Source organism: Ovis aries, chromosome 1 (genome assembly GCF_016772045.2).
Source record: "Ovis aries strain OAR_USU_Benz2616 breed Rambouillet chromosome 1, ARS-UI_Ramb_v3.0, whole genome shotgun sequence".
Lineage (NCBI taxonomy): Eukaryota > Metazoa > Chordata > Mammalia > Artiodactyla > Bovidae > Ovis > Ovis aries.
The window spans coordinates 107,149,165-107,165,113 of NC_056054.1; the positions used below are offsets into that span (position 1 = coordinate 107,149,165).

General features: G+C 45.3%; 1 long non-coding RNA gene across 2 annotated transcripts in view; it reads left to right on the plus strand.

The window, feature by feature from the left end:
• The first annotated feature begins 216 nt into the window (after positions 1–216).
• The window catches only part of LOC121820608 (uncharacterized), a 31,948-nt gene continuing 16,215 nt past the window's right edge, over positions 217–15,949 (plus strand). The window contains exons 1-4 of one of the 2 annotated variants that reach the window (XR_009597535.1): positions 217–324; positions 10,420–10,770; positions 13,243–13,539; positions 14,297–15,847. This is a non-coding gene — a long non-coding RNA (uncharacterized LOC121820608). The remainder of the gene's footprint in view (positions 325–10,419; positions 10,771–13,242; positions 13,540–14,296; positions 15,848–15,949) is intronic. The other variant, XR_009597533.1, reaches the window with a different exon arrangement.

A 15,949-nucleotide genomic window follows, 5' to 3' on the forward strand; every position in this document is an offset into this window, starting at 1 on the left:
GTATACATCCATCCTAGAATTATTTATTGACTGTGTAACTGTTTGTTCTGGGGATAAGATAAAAGGGTTCTCTCTAGACCAACAGGCCTGTCTTCCCAGAACGAACCTGCTGAGCAGTGGTCAAGGAGGAAATACTTTGTAAGCCCCACCCAGGGGTGAGAAGAGTTATATAAAGGGCTCCTAGGGCTTTTCCTCTCTTTCTCCTCCTAGATATTTACTCTGCAACTGCACAGGCTGGCAGGCAGCCTCTGATGGGGCTCTGCTCAGAAGACACCCACCTATGCTGGGCCTGCAGGCTCTTGGGATTCACCAGCCTCTTCCTCAGTGAGTGGTCGGGGCTCTGGGAAGGGAAGGCCTCTGGGTGGAGCATGAGGCAGGGTCTCCTTTCCACACGTCTTGTCTTAGGTGAACATAAAGACAAAAGAGCTCTGTAATTATTTAGCAAATGCAGTGCATTTTGTTTAGAGTCTCAGGAGAGACTGATGAGCCTGGGACCCCTGAGCTCAAGCAGCCTTGACTGCATCAGGGAACCATTTCCCAGGAGGTGAGGCTGCTCCTGTTGCAGTAACCTGGAAGTCAGGAGAGCTTCCCTGGGGCCCTGGGGTGAGGAAGGGAGATAAAGAGCATGACTCCTTGGGGCAGAGGGCAAGGGAAAAAGCTCTTCCTGGTGTGGACTCAGGGGAACTGACAGCCTGTGCAGCTGTCCTACGGAGGAGGGGGCTGACTAGAGCCCCCAGTCTGAGCTGGAGGAAGCAATTCTAGTCCGAGTTTCTTGGGACTTTTCCATTAAAAAAGGAGGGTGACCACACACTCCCCACCCAGGTTAAGGGCTCAGCGGTTAGCAGATCTTCACAAAGTAGAGGGTCCTTGAAGGTCTCTCTTTTATCTTAAAAGAGCTCATGAAATTTACCTTCCACCTCAGTGTCAGCTTTCATGAAAATTTAAAAAAAAATTACCTTTAGGAAAAACAAATACTCTAGGAAGATGCCCTCTCTAGATGTAAAACAGTGTTTCAGGACAAAGCTCTGAAAATAAAGGACATGCTTATCATTCACAAATGACTGAACAAGATGGACAGTATTTGTACCGTGGAGCATTATAAAACCTTAAAAAATGCATGTACCAATTGGTTGGAAGGGATTTCCAATTTCCCTAAGGTCAGATGCACGTTATCTACATCAGTAAGAGACAAAGAGCTGTATTTAATAAAATCCTAGCCGTGGAAACAGCAGTCCTCAATATTTAAGGGTGTCGATACACCCGCATGTTCATGAGAGCGTGCAGAAAATGCAGAAGGAAACATCGTAGGTTGCCCAAGGGGGTCAAAGTGGAGAAAAAGGTTGGAGGTGGAGGATAGAGATTAGAGACAAGAGGAATTAAGCGAAAAGGGAACTGAAACAAAAACAAAGACTGTTCCCCAAAAGAATGCGTAAATGCCTGTGAATTTATGAAAAGTTGTATGTTTGTAACAGATAAAGAAATTGAGCAAAAATTAACAAGGAAAGTAAGGAGGTATAGTAAATTAAAGGACTTCTCTGTAGCTCATATGGTCAAGAATCTGCTGCAATGCAGGAGACCAAGTTTTGATCCCTGAGTTGGGAAGATCCTCTGGAGAAGGTTATGGCAATCCACTCCAGTGCTCTTGCCTGGAGAATCCCATAGACAGAGGAGCCTGGCGGGCTACAGTCCGTGGGGTCACAAAGAGACATGACTGAGCGACTAACACACACATAGTAAATTAAGAATTCTGATGGAAGTTTGGAAAGCTTTTATTGTTACAATTCTTTGTTTCATTAATTCTTGCCATTAGATGAACTATCAGGAAATTAAATGAAATTTCATGAATTAGAGAGTATTTGTAACTATTTGATTCAACACTGAGACTTGTAGTAAAGACTAGATTCCTTTTAATGAATAAAATGTAGCTTTCTTCTCCAATGCTATTTAACTGGAAAAATATTTATATTCAACATTACAGTTTTCTCCACAGGCCCTGGAAGATTCACAAATTAGAAAGAGAGGGAAACAGAAAGGGAGACAAAGGGAGAGAAAGAGAGAGAGAAACAGTTTTAATTTCTCATTTTAAAGATGAGACTATTTGCACCCAGAGAAGGAAAGTGACTTTCTCAAGGTCACACAGGATCTGGGGAGGAGTGGAATTCGTTGCCACCTTAGCTCCAGCCTTCTTGGTACCTAGTGAGATGGACACCTCCCACTGGAGGTTGGGCAGCCTGGGTGGACTGGAAGAGGCATCCCTGGAAGGAATGTCCTTGCTGAATTGCTTTACACATTATTACCAAAAGGTGTGTGGGGATTGGTGGCTCACTTGTTGGCCCAAAGCCAACAAAACAGGCCAGGTTGGTGGAAAGGAAAGTTTGCTTTACTTCAGATACCGGCAACTGGGGTGGGGGCGGACATCTGTCCAAAGGCTGACTCCTCACCCTGCCTGGCCACCAGTGAGGCAAGAGCTTTTATAGACAGAAGGAGGGGGCTACATGCAGAAACAGCACAGTGAGGTCTGACAGTTGTCTTCAAATCAGTCATCAGTGGTCTGACCAGCCATCACCTTGATGGTTTTAGGTATGGCACCCCACTCCAGTACTCTTGCCTGGAAAATCCCATGGACGGAGGAGCCCGGCAGGCTGCAGTCCACGGGGTTGCTAAGAGTCGGACATGACTGAGAGACTTCACTTTCACTTTTCACTTTCATGCACTGGAGAAGGAAATGGCAACCCACTCCAGTGTTCTTGCTTGGAGAATCCCAGGGTTGGTGGAGCCTGGTGGGCTGCCATCTATGGGGTCGCATAGAGTCGGACACGACTGAAGTGACTTAGCAGCAGCAGCAGCAGCAATCTTCAGTTCCAGGGTTGGTTTGTTTCCATTTCTTTGAGGCCAGTTCTCAGGACTGTGGCAGCTCATGTCCTGGGCACACTCTGGGCATCATGTAGCTAACTTCTCCACCTGGGGTTTCAGTATAAGACAGCTCACAGGATATGGCTTAAAACATTATCTATAGTCCCTGAAAGGGAACTAAAGATCCTTGAATATGCTTAATGACTACGCTTAATGACTACATTATTATTACTTGGTCTCCTTTGTGTTCCTTTGTTTCTGCATTTCTCATTTCTCTGATTAAACATTCTTTGGCTAAAGTTTCCCACAGACAAAAGGCAGGCAGAGGATGTGGTGGGGGCAGGGGGTCAAGGACCATAGGCTTCTGTTCCATTTCAATATCAGTTGGGGTGTGTGGGGAGGGAGTGATTCTGCGGGTGAAGTATTTGTCTTTATCATTCTTAAAATCTTTAACCCTTTCCTGGGCAGAGGTTTGGAAGGAGAAATGGGAAAGGAAGCTTCAATGTGGGTTCAGTTCACACTGTCATTTCCCAGAGATACCGAAGCTGCTGTTTAGGACAGTCCTTGCACTATGGGACCCGCTCATCATAGCAACTGGGGCATTTACTCAATGTGTTCCTGTGTCTGCTGACGGGACCTGGAGAACAAATGGCCCGTGACATCATGTGCTGTAGACAGAGACACAGAGACAGAGTAGCCGGTACAGAAATGCAGTTGGATTTGATCACTAGTTGAGAGGGAACCATTGTTTCTTAGTGTGATGATGTGGGAAGAGTGAGAAAATGCACACAATTTTATCTTGGTTGTTGAGGTTTAAATTTTATATTATTGAAACATATTTTTAAACTCACCTTACTTACAACCACACCCTCTCTGGCTTTATTTCCTTCTGCAGGATTAGATCTTTTGTAAATGACAGAGTTCTTGCTGCCTTCCTTCTCTTTCTAAGTCTTCTTTCATCTTTACCACAACTGGTGCTCAGAATCAGCTTCTGGCTCCTTCCTGTAGCCTGAGGACTGAGCCTCCTCTCTCCCTGGTTCCCTTCTCTGGCTGGACTGCTGTTTAACCCTCAGCTGGCCAGAAGTCCCTGCCCTGCTAAACCCCTCTGAGTACTTACTTCCCCTTTCTCAGGAGAGGCAAGCTGGAGGATGAGCCTCCAGGAGCTGCTCAGATCCTGGTGATGAGACAGCCGTGCTGGGAGGGGAGCCCCTGGGGAGGTCAGGGGCAGGGTGGGGAGCTGGTGGGAGCTCCTGCAGGGGAGAAGCCCTGGGCTGGGAGCGGGGAGCCCCGGTGCCAGGTGTGGCTCTGCCCTGTGTGACCCAGGCCAGGTTCACCCCCTGCGGAACCTCCTCCTCTGTGACAGGGGGAGCCTCGGCAGATCCTTTCTAAGGTCCCTCTAACGGTGATGTTCTGGGATTCAGTGCCTCCCCTCGACAGGCCTCTCCTGCGGGGACTTCAAGGCCTCTGCGCTGACTCTTTATCCTGTCTTGTCCTATTCCTGCGTCCTGACAGGGACTGCGAACAGGTGAGCCTGTTTAGGGCACCTTCAAAGAGAAGACCCCCAGCGGCCCTGTGGTCACCTCTCAGCCTTTCAAGGAGTGAAGGGGTGCTCCTCTTCAAGCACCTCTTGGGAATCCAGCCTGGCCCTCTGTTTTCTCTGCCTCTGTTCCTGGGAGGTGTCTCAGGACCCAGTGCGCTCAGACCACTTGCTGAAGGACATTACCTCCTTCACAGTGTGTGAAAACTTGGTCTACAAGCCACCCTCAGGAAAGCAAGCTACAGCTGTGCTGTTTAGAAACTGCTAATTAATGGTCTTGGCCGGACTCTTTCCGTTCCTGTCTGTTCAGCAGAAAATACCAGCTTCTTTCTCCTTGTTTCCCTGGTGCTGACTCCCACTTAAAGTATGAGGGGAAGTAAGACGAACATTGCTTTGTTAGAGTTACTGGTGAAGATCCCTTAGGAAAGAGGCACACTGGAGATTGAAATGCTATATCCATGTCCTAATGCACGTATGCTTATGGAACAAGGACTGTTTCTTTGAGCTCTAGATTAAATGAATACTTATGGTTAGAGCCCATGGTTGTAACAAAATTGTGTATTTTAAACATGAGATTAATTCTAAATGTCTGTCTGACTGTTGTTATTAAAGAATACTTCTATTTCTCTTATTAAAGAAGAGTAGAATAAAAAATCACATCAGGAATGCTGAAATGAATTTAAAGACAGATATCCTGTGTTCACAGGGGTTTACAGTATTGATGGCAACATAAAGGCCTGGAAGGATGCATATCATTAACAGTGCTTACTTTTGGGAAGAGGCACACTTAGAACTTTTACTCAACTCCATATCCCATGTAATAGGTTTTTATGAACACATGAAGTTTTTATAATTACAAAGGAAAGAAAGGGATAATGCCCAAACCAAATAGAGTCAATAATATAAAAATTTTCAGCCCAAGCTTGGCGTAACATGTAGCCTGTCCTTCCCTCCATCTTCCCCACTGTCCCTGGCAGCAGATATACTGAGGTACTTGGTGACGTGGGAGTCGACAGAGGCTGTGGATTCCAGCTGCTGTGGACACAGAATGAATTTCCTTTCAGTCTGGGCTTTGGTAAAGAAGGAGGCCCTGGCTGGACTCTGTCTCCCTATGGCTTCCAATGGGACTCACCCATGGGTGTCTGACTCTATGGAGCCCATCCCTGTACCCAGGAGGAGACCCCTGAGGGGGTCAGCTGGTGCAGAGGGAAGGGTCCACCCTGGGAAGTGGAAACATCTGCTTCTGACCCCAGGAGTGTCTGCTGAGGGGTCATCGTCATAATAGGGAGCAGCTCACATGTACGGAGCAATTATCAAACACTATGGTGTAAGCTTTCCTCTTGTTTTTCTTTTTCTTTTCTTTTTAAACTGAAGTACAGTTGATTTACATTGTGTTAATTTCTGCTGTACAGCAAAGTGATTAAGGTTTATAAATACATATCCCTTGTGGCTCAGCTGGTAAAGAATCTGCCTGCTATGTGGGAGACCCGATTTTGATCCCGGGGTTGGGAAGATCCCCTGGAGAAGGAAAAGGCTACACACTCCAGTATTCTGCCCTGGAGAATTTCATGGGTTCTCAAAAAATTGAACACGACTGAGTGACTTTCACTTCAAGTACATATATATATATATACACATATACATTCTTTTTTGTATTTTTTTCCATTATGGGTTATCGCAGGATATTGAATATGGTTCCCCGTGTTATACAATAGGACCTTGCTGTTTATCCATTCTATAGACATCACTTCTATATATATATCCATTCAATATAATGGTTTGCATCTGCTAATGCCAAGCTCCCACTTTGCCTCTCCCCATTCTCCCCCTTAGCAACCGCAGATCTGCCCTCTGTGTCCTGTGTGTCTGTGTCTGTTTGTAGACAAGTTCATTTGTGTCAGATTTTAGATTCCACTTTTAAGTGACATCATACGGTATTTGTCTTTCTCTTTCTAACTTAATTAGCAATTGAGTAATTAATTAGTAATTAAGTAATTAGTAACATAATCTCTATGTCCATCCATGTAGCTGCAAATGGCATTACTTCATTCTTTTCCTGGCTGAGTAATATTCCACTGTATGTATGTGCCACAGATTCTTGATCTGTTCCTCTACTGATGGACATTTAGGCTGTTTCCATGTTTAGGCTATTGTGAACAGTGCTGCTATGAATACAGGGGTGCATGTATCTTGGACAAAACTATAATTAAAAAACTTTCCTCTTCTTAAGTTCTAATAATAATTCTATGACAGAAGTGCTGTTACCATTCCCATTTCACAGATGAGAAAGCTGAAGGCAGATAGCTTATATTTCTGTTCAAGTCCATACAGCGTGGTCTTGACTCAAGCCTTGATGACTTTAATGTCCAAGCTTTGACTGCTCTGATATCCTAGTCACCTAGTCTCACACCCAGGTAAATTTCCAGTGGATCAAAGATGTAAACATAAATATGGAATCAAAAAAGTACTAGAAGAAAAGAAGAGAATTAAGAACAAATTTTTGCAATATTTTTATGCAAGACATTAAAACAATAAGCCATAAAAGATTGATATATTTGATTTTATGAAAACAACAATTCACATGACAAATAGCCATAGAAAAAGCTGAAAAACAAACTGGAAAAAAATTGTACCATTTATGTTAGCAATGAACTAATTTTCTTAATATATATCTGACTCCTACAAAATAATAGAAGAAAAATAAGTGTGGTTAAAGGACATTAGCAGACTGATTACAGCTCACAGAAAAGGGCATAAAATGACTTAGACATCTGAAATAATGAACTATACCATTTATATAAGAAATGCTTATTAAAACTGTAATGACATATAACTTTCCCTATTAATGGCAAATGGCAACATGTTTCATCATCATACGTTGTCTGTTGGTGGGAGACCTAAACATTATTGGCAGAAGTGTAGATAGGAACACTCTTTGGAGGGTGATTTAACAGTGTCCATCAAAAGTTCAGATGTACATGCTTCGACCTATTAGTAACACCAAAATCTTGTAGTAACAACTAAAAGATTAGTAACACCAAAATAACACATACCATGTGGGCAAAGACCCAAAGCCAAGGATGTTCACTGCAGCACTGTTTGTAGTGGAAAGAAACAACTTTATCCATGAGAAGCAGTCCAGAACATCTGCAGCCCTTAAATGAGTGGCTTCTAAGTGTAGAGGCCCAGAGTGGGCTCTTGCATGTGCTATTATGAGAAAAGGTGAGGAGCAGAACAGCACGTGCTGAGTGTGTTCATGTATGAGCAGGTACACATATGTGTTTGTAAATGCATAGACTGCCTTTGGATGGTACACAAAAAATAGGCAATGGTGCCAAACTGTGGGAAAGAGAACTGGGCAGTGAGAATCAGAGATGGGGGAGAAACTTCATTTTCAATCTCGACATCTCCTCCTTTTCTAACCATATGAAGTTATAATCTGCTTACAATAAAAGAAAATTAAAAATCACTCAGTGTATCTGTGATGAAATTTCCTTATCCTTCAAATGGGGATAATCATCTTTAACTGCCAGTTTTGATGGTTGTCTTGTGGATAACTAGATACTTAGTACCTGATGGGGCTCCTGAAATGTAGCGGCTGGAATCATGTTCATGGGGGAATGAGCTATCTCTTGTTCCAAGCAGTGAAAGCATCAAAATCCATCTAACAGTAATCCTGATGTAATGATAACAACAACTAAATACTAACTTCTGGGTGCTTTTTATGTATCATCTTATTTAACCTCCCGGGAACTCCAAGAATACTCTTGATTCTCACCCCACTGTTCAGATGTAGGAAATCAAGGCTTAGATAGTTTAGGAAATTGCAAAAATCACTCAGCACTAATGGGTGGGTCTGGGACTTGAACCCAGGTCTGTTTCACACCTGATTTGCTGGTCCAGAGCCCTGGCTCCCAGGAAGCCCTCCTAGTGCCAACATGTAGTTCCTGGGTGCCACCTTTCCAGGCGGGCTGCAATAACAAAATATCAAACACTGGGCGACAAACAACAGAAACGTATTTTCTCACAGTTCTGGAGGCTAAGACGTCCTTGAGCAAGTTTTTGGCCAGTCTGATTTATGATGAGAGCTATCTTTTCAGCTTGTAGATAGATGCCTTCTTGCTGTGCTGATGTGAGCTTTGCTTAGCGTGGAGACACACACACACACACACACACACACACACACACACACACACAGAGGGAGGGAGAGAGACAGCCCTTTGGCGTCTCTTCTGATAAATGCATTTTTCCTGTCAGATCAGGGCCCCACTCTTACAACCAAATTTAACCTTAATTATTTCCTTAGAGGTTCCAGCTCCAAATACAGTCACACTGGTGGTTAGGGCTTCAACATATGAATTTGGAGGGTACGCGAACATTTAGTTCATAACAAAGGGAACTATTTTTTTTGGCTGCCTCTAGCTTCTAGCGTTTGCTGGCAATCTTTGGCATTCCTTGGTTTGTAGACATATCACAGCAGTTGTCCATCTTCACGTGGCAGTTTCCCCAAGTCTCTTCACATTGCCTTCCTTCTAAAACTGTTTGTATCTATGTCCCGATTTCCTTTTTTCTTTTTTTAAAATAAGGACGCCAATTATATTAGATAAGGGCCCACTGTAATGACTCCATCTCAACTTGACTACATGTACAGGTTGTTGTTGTTGTTTAATTGGTAAATCATGTCTGACCCTTTTGCGACCTTATGGACTGTAGCCTGCCAGACTCCTCTGTCCATGGGAATTTCCCAGGCAAGAAACTGGAATGGGTTGCCATTTCCTTCCAGGGGATCTTCCTTACCTTAGAGTCGAACCCACATCTTCTGCATAGCAGATGGATTCTTTATCGCTGAGCCACCTGGGAAACCCTTATGTACAAGTACCCTATTTCTAAATAAGATCACATTCTGAGGTTCTGGAGGTTAGGACCTAAATATATCATTTCTGGGGGACAGAATTCAGTGCACAAAAGTTTCCCCCATTTGTCCCATGAAAAGTTGCCCTCCTGACTGAGGGACACTTGATTCTAGTTAATATGTCTGTAAACTCACCCCCATATAGCTAGGGTGCCCTGCTAGAGACAACATTTGTGTTTTCTTCTTTTTAAATTAATGCATGTTTTCAGATACATCTTTAAATAAACTAGCACAAATAACTGTGAATCACCTGTGAAAAAGGTCATCGAAAAAAAGATTTCCTTGTGAGTTCTCCCTTAGTTACAAAGATGTTGTGTGAGTAGTTTGCATGTTTTAGGAGAAGAAAGAGAAACAGATCTTTAGCGTTTTGAGACACAGAAGTGTGCCTTCTTGGTGAGTACAGTTGTGGATGGTGCCTGTGCTGAGCCTTGGGGAGCAGTTTAGGAGTTTGTTGTTGAGGAAGATGGGCTGGTCCAAGGTTCAGGGTCTGCGATCTGATGCCCAAGGAAGAGGCCAGGTGTGAAGAGAAAGGGGGCTTTCTTCTATAGTCACTTTGGTTTATCTAAGGATGACCTTTTCTCTACAACTTCGACTGCCACCCTCAAGACCAACTCTTCACGGATGCTATCACTCTTGCGATGGAAGTCACAGTTTTATACAACCTATAAAGTGACAACCCATATGAGTGATATCATCACGTCTGCTGCGCTCTGTTCCTTAGAAGCCAGTCACTAGATGCAGCCCACAGTCCAGGGCAGGGGGTTACACAAGCGTGTACACACGAGGAAGGAGGGACTTTAGAAGCTGCCTCTTATGGTTATACACTGTATGTGCCTGGAAATGTGCTGAGTGATATTTGATCTGTTATTTAATTCATACCATTATGATGAAGCAGATAAGGAAACAGAAGGTTAGAAAGTTTAAGTAACATGTTCAATTTTACAATTCTCTAGAATCAGGACTTGATTTCAGAATTGCTTTAAATTCATTTTACTAATTGATTTCCCAGAATCAAGAGAGAATATTGGGTAGATTTCATTAGAAAGATGGCTTTCTGTGGCTTTCTCATTTGTTCTTGATTTGAAAATACTCATGTTTCCTGTTCCAAATGCCCTAGGTGTCTTCAGCATTGTGGCAAAGAGTTCTGGAGTCCACATTCCTCTGCAGGGGATCCGAGGAGGTTTTGTGTTGATTCATGTGATCAAGAAGCAAGAAGCTGAACCAGAGGAGGTCTCATGGGGCTTTGGCTCTGAGTCAAACTACAGAGTCCTGCTGCGAGTACGTCGTGGGGCAGACACCCCAACCTGGGTCAGCCTCCAGGACAAGTACCAGCACAGGGTCCATGTGCCCAATGTGACGTCCCTGAGGATTGAGAACCTGATCCCAGAGGACAGTGGGCAGTACCGGGCTCGAGTCAGCTTCACTGGAGGAATAGAATTTAACCAGGTTTTCCACCTCACTGTCTATGGTGAGTGACACCTCCTCACCATGGCTTTCCTCCTTTTGTGCTAGGAGGGTCACATAGGCCCCATTTTTCAGGATCCCTTCCAGATACCAGCTTTCATATCCTATTTTCTCTTCAGAATTAGGGTAAGTAGGCTTACCACAAATGGTGAGCAGAGCTGAGATTCACACCAGGGATAAAATCACTTCAGTGTCTTGGGAGAGGAGAATGAAAACAATTTTCATAACAATTATCATTCTTTGTTAGGACTTAGTTTACTTGATTTGTATATTAATTTTCTATTGCTGCTATCATAAATTACGATAAACTAGTGGCATAAAATAACACAAATGTAGGGCTTCCCTGGTGGCTCAGATGGTAAAGAATCTGTCTGCAATGCAGGAGGCCCCGTTTGATCCCTGGGTTGGGAAGATTCCCTGGAGAAGGAAACGGCAACCCACTCCAGTATTCTTGCCTGGGAAATCCCATGGAGAGAGGAACCTGGAAAGCTACAGCTCATGGGGTCACAAAGAGCTGGACACGACTGAGCGACTAACAGTTTCAGTGGGATAAAATAACAAAAATGTTTTATCTTACCTGGCTGTAGGTCAGAAGTCGGACACAGTCTCACAGAGCTTTTAAAGACAAGGTGTTAGTACATCTGTGTTCCTTCCTGGAGGCTTCAGGGCAGAAATGTTTTCTTGTTTTTTCCACTTTCTAGTGGTTGCCTACATTCCTTGGCTTGAGACAACCTTCCTCCATCCTCAAAGCTGGCAATAGTGGGACCAATTCTTCTCACATTGTATCGCTTCGAACTACTCTCTTTCCATCTTCTATTTTTAAGGATTTTTGTGATTACATTGGGCCCATCCAGATAATTCAGAATAATCTCTATTTGAAGGTCAGCTCATTAACAACCTAAATTCTATTATCTTATTCCCTTTCTCCTGTCTTCACAGATCTTGAGATGTATGATAGAAGGGCGAGGACACTAAATTGCTGACCACAGTTTGGAAATTCATGTGTACCTAGAGCTTCTTGCCCTCTCTCCTACCGAACACTAGCCTGAGGCCAGCTTCACCCACAAAGGCTCCACAAGTCCACCTCTAAAAGCCTTAATAGATAGAGGAGAAAGCTTATTTAAGTTTACTTAAATTCAGTTGATCAAGACTTTCTTTCCATAAAGTTCTTACTGCATAGGGAAATATCTGTTATGAAAGTGCCTTTTGCAGCTTTAGGTCATCATGTAATTTCTTTTTTTTTTTTTTTTTTGGATATTTATTTATTTGGCTGTGGTGGGTCTTGCTTGTTGTGCAGGATCTTTGATCTTCATTGGCAACCCACTCCAGTGTTCTTGCCTGGAGAATCCCAGGGACAGGGGAGCCTGGTGGGCTGCCGTCTATGGGGTCACACAGAGTCAGACATGATTGAAGTGACTTAGCAGCAGCAGCAGCAGCATGCAAGATCTTTAGTTGTAGTATGTGAACTCTTAGTTGCGGCATGTGGGGTCTAGTTTCCAGACCAGGGATGGAACCCAGGTCCCTTGCATTGAGAGTATGGAGACTTAGCCACTGGACCCCCAGGGAGGTCCTCTCATTTGATTTCTAAGGTTGACTTGTCAATCAGTGACTTCTCTGCCTGTGTGGACCTCCAATTTAATGGCATGTTCTGACCACATCTGGAGCTGTCTTTCGTGGTCACTACCACTTCATCGCTCAGAAATGTCTCTACTTCTGGCATCCCAGCACAGATGTCAGGGCTCCACAAGGGTTGTGCAGTCCCAGGCATCATCTGAGCAGGAGAAGCAGGGCAATGGTCCTGGACTAGGACAAACCTTTTATCCCCAAACCTTTCCTTTCTAGGAAACATCCCAGTTTCTATAAATAATGGGTTCTAGAAGGTGAGGTCCAGAACCTAGTTTTCTTATGGGAGATTTTTAAGGTTTCTTTAGTCCGGTGAGGGTCACATAGGGCATACCTCAGTGGTTTCCTTCCTATCAGTTCAGTTCAGTTCAGTGGCTCAGTTGTGTCCGACTCTTTGTGACCCCATGAATCGCAGCACGCCAGGCCTCCCTGTCCATCACCAAATCCCGGAGTTCACTCAGACTCACGTCCATCAAGTCAGTGATGCCATCCAGCCATCTCATCCTTGGTTGTCCCCTTCTCCTCCTGCCCCTAATCCCTCCCAGCATCAGAGTCTTTTCCAATGAGTCAACTCTTCGCATGAGGTGGCCAAAGTACTGGAGTTTCAGCTTTAGCATCAGTCCTTCCAAAGAAATCCCAGGGCTGATCTCCTTTGGAATGGACTGGTTGGATCTCCTTGTTGTGGTCATTGCTATATATTTGGGGTATGAACAAACTGTGTTTTATCTGGAAAATGCACTCATCATTTTGACAGGGAAGATTGCAGCACTTCAATGACATAATGGATGAGAAAGAGAGAACTGGAATATTTTCCACTCATGTGAGCTCCATTCCTTTGTTCCTCCTGTCCCAGAACCTGTGCCCCTTCCCCACATCCTGCTGGAATCACCATCCATCACACCAGGCTGGTGCAATGTAACTCTGGAGTGCAGGGCCCCAGGGAACACAGAGGGTCTAAAGGTGACCTGGGAGAGCGAGGGCCTTCCCAGGGAGCTGGAGTGGAGTGGGACACCAGGACCAGCCCCCAGCTCCTGGAGCCTGACTGTGAACCTGTCCCTGAGCCAGCCCAATGCCAGCCTCACCTGTGTGGTCAGCAACCAGATGGACCAGAAAACTGCCACCTTAGACCTGGGGGAAGTCTGTTCCCATGGTGAGTGCACCTCCCAGAGGGGAAGGGCGCCTGAGAGCTCAGGTGCACTGGGGTGAGGGCTCTGGGCTTTTGCCCCTACTGTGTTATTAGCACTACTTCCACTGGGTCACCCCATACAGGAGCCTGGGAAGCACAACCAGTTTGCTTCTGCTTTTAGATGTCCCTCACCCATGCTCTCCACCCGTTACCCCTGTTAGTCCAGGCAGCAGCCTCCCAGTACTTTTCCTCAGCCCTGTGCATCGTCTACCGTGTGCCTGGAGTGGTCTTTTGGGAGAGAAATCAAATGTGTCATTGTTCTGTGTTGTATGTGCGATCTGACCCAGTGCCTGCCTGTAGGATTCAGGGCTCACAAGCTCCTCTGCCTGTGTTTCTGGCCTCACTTACACACTTCACACTGAGTGGTTTGCTTGGAGTTCTGGAACGTGTCCTGCTATTGCCAGCTTCTGAGCTCTGGAAATGCTGTTTCCTCTTCCATTAGCTCTTCTACCCTTGTCCTTCACCTCCTGATTTATTCCTATTGAAGGATCCTCCTCAGGCACTGCTACTTCCTGGGCCTGTGACCTGTGTTGTCACTTAGGATCTTGGACTTAGAAGTGTCCCTCTTTGGTTTAAAGCTATGCAGTAGTCATCATAAAATTTAAAGTAATTTTTAAGCCAGAGGCCCCACATTTTCTTTTTTTTTAAATATAAATTTATTTATTTTAATTGGCGGTTAATTACTTTACAATTTTGTATTGGTTTTGCCGTATTTTCACAGGAGCCTGCAGGTGGTGTGACCGTTCTGCTCTCAGAAAGTGAAAGTGAAAGTGAAAGTGTCGGTCACTCAGTCCTGCCTGACTCTTTTCGACCCCATGGACTGCAGCCCTCCAGGTGTCTCTGTCCATAGAACTCTCCAGGCAAGAATACTGGAATGGGTTGCCATTCCCTTCTCCTGGTGATCTTCCCGGCCCAGGGATTGTACTTGGGTCTCCTGCATTGCAGGCAGATTCTTTATGGTCTGAGCCACCAGGGAAGCCCCTCTGCTCTCAGGCATTCCCTTTTTTTTTAAAAAGAATGTTCCATGGCCACCACATACTGAGTAGCAGCGCTCTGTTTATAGAGTTGTCTCCTCCATAGCCTGGAACTGCGCATGGGCCATGCAGAGTTTTCTTTTGAATCCCTGTCTCAAGAAGAGCATGTGACAAATTGGTTCACAGTATTTCACTGAATGAATGAATGACCTGGTATCCTGTGTGCAGTCTCGTCCCTCTAACCTATCCTCCATGAGCTGCTGGGAGGGGGTGGCGATGTGTCAGCATCACTTAAAACTCCCTGTTAGCCTACACTTAGCCCCATCCTGGAGTCAGATAAAGTTCAACTCAGCATGACCCACAAGACCCTCTGGAAAGAGACTCTTTCTTCCTCTGCCCCTCCTTGCTTGCTTCCTCCCTGCCCTGTCCTTCTCTTGCCTGCAGCACTGGGGTGATGGCAACCCCCCAGGGCTGATGATCTGACAGACATCCCCAGAACATGATGCTCCTCCTTCCTGGAACGCTCTGCCCACCCTGAATAACCAACAAACTCCTACTCCTCCCTCAAGACCCAGTTTGTGCATCACCTCCTCTGAGATGCCCTTCATGAAGACCTGTGTCCAAGGTGTCAACCTCCATTGCACTGTAGTCGCTCTGGCTGGCAGACTTTGGTGCTTTTTAGTCTTTCTCTTGTCTTGTTCATCTCAGTATCCCTTGCACGAGGCAGGAGTTGAATGAATGATACTGCCAGGCTTCTTCCCCTTTAGTTTCTGAACTAGGACCCTGCAGACCTCTCCACCTGGTCTCTGTCTCCCCTTGGCATTGGGTGTCTCCCGTTTTCTCTTACCTTAATGTTCTTCACTCACTCTGTGTGATGGAAACAGGATCGTACATCACTCCAGTGGGAGGCATCCTAGGTGCTGTCATGGCTATGCTGTTGATCCTCCCAGGTGGACTGTATGTTTGGAAGACATGTGAGAAGAAGGAGAAAATGGAGACAGGAAGAGGCAGGTTGCACTTTTTGCTCATGGCCCAGATCCCTCCCCTCCCCCACTGAGCCTTTCCCTTCCTTCTGCATTTTGCTGCTCAATAAATTTCTCTGCAGAGGGGGTGATGGGTGCCGTCATGACATTGGAGTTCCTAGCAGTGGGGGAGGGTACAGGTTTTCCAGGCTGAGATTCAGGCTTCACTCTGTGAATGACTCAGGAACAGGACTGCAGGACGATGACAGGAACCATGGCTGTGAGGTCCACTGTGCAATGCCGAGCCAGCCCGAGTCTCGAGAGGACACGTACGAGGTGAGAGCTGGGAGCCGTGTCCAGCCTGTGCTCTCCTGGGTCCCTCACTGTCTGGGCTTGGGTGTGTCAAACTCTGGCCCCACGGCTTCTCTTTCTGGAAAA